This window comes from Eptatretus burgeri, chromosome 12, assembly GCF_056783735.1.
Source record: "Eptatretus burgeri isolate ZD-2024b chromosome 12, Ebu_testis_v1, whole genome shotgun sequence".
Lineage (NCBI taxonomy): Eukaryota > Metazoa > Chordata > Myxini > Myxiniformes > Myxinidae > Eptatretus > Eptatretus burgeri.
Window position 1 is genome coordinate 52733618 of NC_140972.1, and position 6000 is coordinate 52739617.

Genomic DNA, 6000 nt, shown 5'->3' on the forward strand with positions numbered 1-6000 from the left:
GGATCATACGGATGATCCGCTGTGGCGACCCCTAACGGGAGCAGCCGAAAGAAGAAGAAGAAGATATATATATATATATGTATGTAGTAACACCCACCCGAATCTCAAACCTGTGAATGGAGGGAATAGCCAATCAGCTCTCACCAAATCAACTAAACCCAGGTGGCTCGGATTATATAAATAATTAACACCTCCCACACTCCTCTTGCAGAAGAAGCTGCATAAAGCAACCCAAGAAGGCCAACACAAGGAAGGCACTTTGCTGTTTCAAACCCTTTCCAGAGTTCCTCCACGATGTGTGAACGTCTTTATACAATATTGTGGGGACAGAAGGGGTAGATGCTCGCGTGTGAGCTGGGCATAGGAGGTGCAGACACGAAGGGTGTGTGTGTGTGCTGGAGGGGGGGGGGGTACGTGCGGGGTGGGGGTACACGCGGGGGGAGGGGGTACACGTGGGGGGGGAGGGGTACGCGCGGGGGGAGGGGAGGGGTACGCGCGGGGGGAGGGGAGGGGCACGCGCGGGGGGTACGCGCGGGGGGGGGGGGGGGTACGCGCGGGGGGGGGTGGGGGTACGCGCGGGGGGGGGGTGGGGGTACGCGTGGGGGTGGGGGCACGCGCGGGGGGTACGTGCGGGGGGGGGTGGGGGTACGTGCGGGGGGGGGGGTACACGCGGGGGGGTACACGCGGGGGGGGGGGGTACACGCGGAAGGGGGGGTACACGCGGGAAGGGGTGGTACACGCGGGGTGGGTACACGCGGGGTGGGTGGGGAGGGGTACACGTGGGGTGGGTGGGGGGTACACGCGGGGTGGGTGGGGGGTACACGCGGGGTGGGTGGGGGGTACACGCGGGGTGGGTGGGGGGTACACGCGGGGTGGGTGGGGGGGGGGTACACGCGGGGTGGGTGGGGGTACACACGCGGGGGGGGGTACACGCGGGGGGGGTACACGCGGGGGGGGGGGTACACGCGGGGTGGGTGGGGGGAGGGGTACACGTAGGGTGGGTGGGGGGTACACGTAGGGTGGGTGGGGGGGTACACGCGGGGTGGGTGGGGGGGGGGTAAAGGCGGGGTGGGTGGGGGGGTACACGCTGTACACGCGGGGTGGGTGGGGGTACACGCGGGGTGGGTGGGGGGGTACATGCGGGGTGGGTGGGGGGTACACGCGGGGTGGGTGGGGGGTACACGCAGGGTGGGTGGGGGGGGTACACGCGGGGTGGGTGGGGGGTACACGCGGGGTGGGTGGGTGGGGGGTACACGCGGGGTGGGTGGGGGGGTACACGCGGGGTGGGTGGGGGGGGTACACGCGGGGTGGGTGGGGGGTACACGCGGGGGGTGGGGGGGGGGTACAAGCGGGGTGGGTGGGGGGTACACGCGGGGTGGGTGGGGGGTACACGCGGGGTGGGTGGGGGGTACACGCGGGGTGGGTGGGGGGTACACGCGGGGTGGGTGGGGGTACACGCGGGGTGGGTGGGGGGTACACGCGGGGTGGGTGGGGGGTACACGCGGGGTGGGTGGGGGGTACACGCGGGGTGGGTGGGGGGTACACGCGGGGTGGGTGGGGGGTACACGCGGGGTGGGTGGGGGGTACACGCGGGGTGGGTGGGGGTACACGCGGGGTGGGTGGGGGGTACACGCGGGGTGGGTGGGGGGTACACGCGGGGTGGGTGGGGGGGTACACGCGGGGTGGGTGGGGGGTACACGCGGGGTGGGTGGGGGGGTACACGCGGGGTGGGTGGGGGGTACACGCGGGGTGGGGGGGTACATGCGGGGTGGGTGGAGGGGGTACACGCGGGGTGGGTGGGGGGTACACGCGGGGTGGGGGGGGTACACGCGGGGTGGGTGGGGGTACACGCGGGGTGGGTGGGGGTTGGGGGGTACACGCGGGGTGGGTGGGGGTGGGGGTGTACACGCGGGGTGGGTGGGGGGGGTACACGCGGGGTGGGTGGGGGAGTACGCGCGGGGTGGGTGGGGGGTACGCGCGGGGTGGGTGGGGGGGCACGCGCGGGGTGGGTGGGGGGCACGCGCGTGGTGGGTGAGGGGGCACGCGCGGGGTGGGTGGGGGGTACACGTGGGGTGAGTGGGGGGTACACGTGGGGTGAGTGGGGTACACGCGAGGTGGGTTATGAGTGGGGTGGGTGAGTGAGGGGGTACATGCGGGGTGGGTGAGTGGGGGTACGTGCGGGGTGGGTGGGTGGGTACGCACGGGGTGGGGTATGTGCGGGGTGGGGGGTGCGGGGTGGGTGGGTGGGGGTAGCGTGGGGTGGGTGGGTACGCGTGGGGTGGGTACGTGTGGGGTGGGTGGGGGGTACGTGTGGGGTGGGGGGTACGCGTGGGGTGGGGGTACGCGTGGGGTGGGGTGCCCGTGGGGTGGGGGTACGCATGGGGTGGGTGGGAGCACATGGGTGGGTGGGGGTGTGCGTGGGGTTGGGGGGTACGCGTGGGGTTGGGGGGTACGCGTGGGGTTGGGGGGGTACGCGTGGGGTTGGGGGTACGCGTGGGGTTTGGGGGTACGCGTGGGGTGGGGTGGGGGTACGCATGGGGTGGGGTGGGAGCGCATAGGCTGGGGGGAGCGTGTGGGGTGGGGGGTACGCGTGGGGTGGGGGGTACGCGTGGGGTTGGGAGCGCATAGGTTGGGGGGAGCGCGTGGGGTGGGGGGTAGGCGTGGGGTGGGGGGTACGCGTGGGGTTGGGGGGTATGTGTGGGGGTATGCGTGGGGTGGGTGGTACGCACGGGGTGGGTGGGGGGGTACGCGTGGGGTGGGTGGTACGCGCGCGGGGGGGGGGGGGGGGGGGTATGCTTGGGGTGGGGGGTATGCGTGGGGTTGGGGGGTACGCGTGGGGTGGGGTGCCCGTGGGGTGGGGGTATGCATGGGGTGGGTGGGGGGAGCGCATGGGTTGGGTGGGGGGGAGCGCGTGGGGTGGGTGTACACGTGGGGTAGGTGGGTGCACGTGGGGTGGGTAGGTGGGTGGTGGGGTACGCGTGGGGTGGGTGGTGGCACGCGTGGGGTGGGTGGTGGTGCGCGTGGGGTGGGTGGGTGCACGTGGGGTGGGTAGGTGCACGCGCGTGGGGTGGGGTATGCGTGGGGGGGTGGGCTACGTGCGGGGGTGGGGTCGTGCGGGGGGGTGGGGCACGTGCGGGGGTGGGTGGGGGGGGGGGGGTACACGCGGGGTACACGCGGGGGGTGGGGGGGGGGTACACGCGGGGGGGGTACACGCGGGAAGGGGGGGTACACGCGGGGGGGTACACGCGGTGGGTACACGCGGGTGGGTGGGGGAGGGGGTACACGTAGGGTGGGTGGGGGGTACACGCGGGGTGGGTGGGGGGGGGTACACGCGGGGTGGGTGGGGGTACACGCGGGGTGGGTGGGTGGGGGGTACACGCGGGGTGGGTGGGGGGGTACACGCGGGGGGGGGTACACACACGCGGGGGGGTGGGGGTGGGTACACGCGGGGTGGGTGGGGGGGGTACACGTAGGGTGGGTGGGGGGGGGTACACGCGGGGTGGGTGGGGGCACACGCGGGGGGTGGGTGGGGGGGGTACACGCGGGGTGGGTGGGTACATGCGGGGTGGGTGGGGGCACACGCGGGGTGGGTGGGGGGTACACGCGGGGTGGGTGGGGGGTACACGCGGGGTGGGTGGGGGGGGTACACGGGGGTGGGTGGGGGTACACGCGGGGTGGGTGGGGGTACACGCGGGGTGGGTGGGGGGTACACGCGGGTGGGTGGGGGGGGTACACGCGGGTGGGTGGGGGGGTACACGCGGGGTGGGTGGGGGTGCGCGCGTGGGGTGGGTGGGAGCGCACGTGGGGTGGGTGGGGGAGTACACGCGTGGGTGTGGGGTGGGTACACGTGGGGTGGGTGGGGGGTACACGCGGGTGGGGTGGGGTGGGTGAGTGACATGCGGGTGGGTGGGTGGTGGGGGTACGTGCGGGGTGGGTGGGTGGGTACGCACGGGGTGGGGTATGTGCGGGGTGGGGGGTGCGGGGTGGGTGGGTGGGGGTAAGCGTGGGGTGGGTGGGCACGTGGGGTGGGGCACGTGTGGGGTGGGTGGGGGGTACGTGTGGGGTGGGGGGTACGCGTGGGGTGGGGCACGCGTGGGGTGGGGTGCCCGTGGGGTGGGGGTACGCATGGGGTGGGTGGGAGCACATGGGTGGGTGGGGGTGTGCGTGGGGTTGGGGGGGCACGCGTGGGGTTGGGGGGTACGCGTGGGGTTGGGGGGGGGGGGCACGCGTGGGGTGGGGCGCGTGGGGTTTGGGGGTACGCGTGGGGTGGGGTGGGGTGGGGGCACGCATGGGGTGGGGTGGGAGCGCATAGTGGGGGGGAGCGTGTGGGGTGGGGGGTAGGCGTGGGGTGGGGGGTACGCGTGGGGTTGGGGGGTATGTGTGGGGGTATGCGTGGGGTGGGTGGTACGCACGGGGTGGGTGGGGGGGTACGCGTGGGGTGGGTGGTACGCGCGCGGGGGGGGGGGGGGGTGGGGGGTGCGCTTGGGGTGGGGGCATGCGTGGGGTTGGGGGGTACGCGTGGGGTGGGGGGTATGCGTGGGGTTGGGGGGTACGCGTGGGGTGGGGTGCCCGTGGGGTGGGGGTATGCATGGGGTGGGTGGGAGCGCATGGGTTGGGGGAGCGCGTGGGGTGGGTGTACACGTGGGGTAGGTGGGTGCACGTGGGGTGGGTAGGGTGGGTGGTGGTACGCGTGGGGTGGGTGTTGGTGGTAGCGTGGGGTGGGTGGTGGTAGCGTGGGGTGGGTGTTGGTGCACGTGGGGTGGGTAGGTGCACGTGGGGTGGGTAGGTGGGTGGTGGTACGCGTGGGGTGGGTGGTGGTATGCGTGGGGTGGGTGGGGGGTACGCGTGGGGTTGGGGGTACGCGTGGGGTTGGGGGTACACGTGGGGTTGGGGGTACGCGTGGAGGTACGCGTGGGGTGGGGGTATGCGTGGGGTGGGGGTGCGCGTAGGGTGGGTGGGAGCGCACGTGGGGTGGGTGGGGGTGCACGTGGGGTAGGGGTGGGGGTACGCGTGGGGTAGGGGTAGGGGTACGCGTGGGGTAGGGGTGAGGGTACGCATGGGGTGGGGGTGGGGTGCGCGTGGGGTGAGGGGAGCGCATGGGGTGGGTGGGGGTGCACGTGGGGTGGGGTATGCATGGGGTATGCGTGGGGTGGGGGGCTCACAAAGGTGGGGCAGAGGGGGCTTATGAGGGTGGGGCAGAGGGGGGCTCACGAGGGTGGGGCAGAGGGTCACGTGTGAAACAGGGGGCACATGGGGCAGGGGGCACGCATGGGCCAGAGGGGGGTACGTGTGGGACAAATGGGGGGTACGTGTGGGACAGAGGGGGTACGTGTGGGACAGAGGGGGGGTACGTGTGGGACAAATGGGGGGTACGTGTGGGACAAATGGGGGGTACGTGTGGGACAAATGGGGGGTACGCGCGGGACAAATGGGGGGTACGTGCGGGACAGATGGGGGGGTACGTATGAACAGATATTGGCCGAATCGCACACGTGGACTTGATGACGATGTCACTCACTCATGGCCCCCAATGTTAAAGTTCATTTTAACCCCTTTGTAACGTTTGTATTTCGTTGACCGTTTACGTCGGATCCAGACTCGCGAATGAACATAATATTTTACAGATTCAATGCAAACGATTCTTCGTTGTTTTGTTGTAATTGAAAAGTGGATTTGATAAAATTGTGAAGCACCATGTGAAACGTTCTGAAACTGGCTCTCTCAAACAGTGTTTCCCACTGGGACGTTGGTCCGGTGAAATGAAGGCGTCGGGAACGAAACAAGAAAGGAATGGTGGAATTGAACAAAACACTCATGGCGACGGCGTCATCACATTGAAACTCACGATTCACAATGACAGCGGTTCCTCGGGTCAGGAAACACACGATGAACGATGGAGGACATGGAGCATCTGAAGTAAACCTTAAACCATCTTCGAAAAGACAAGAGGAATATTCTCATTGGCCCGAACCTTTGACGTCGGTTACGAAGCAGCCAATG

At 70.4% G+C, this 6000-nt stretch overlaps 1 protein-coding gene across 6 annotated transcripts in view; it reads right to left on the reverse strand.

The window, feature by feature from the left end:
* The window catches only part of LOC147015630 (helicase POLQ-like), a 46603-nt gene extending 40603 nt beyond the window's left edge, over positions 1–6000 (reverse strand). For 5 of the 6 annotated variants that reach the window (XR_015050388.1, XM_085850568.1, XM_085850567.1 and 2 more), the window contains exon 1: positions 5846–6000. The gene's annotated coding sequence lies outside the window, so the exon portion shown is untranslated. The remainder of the gene's footprint in view (positions 1–5845) is intronic. The other variant, XM_085850565.1, reaches the window with a different exon arrangement.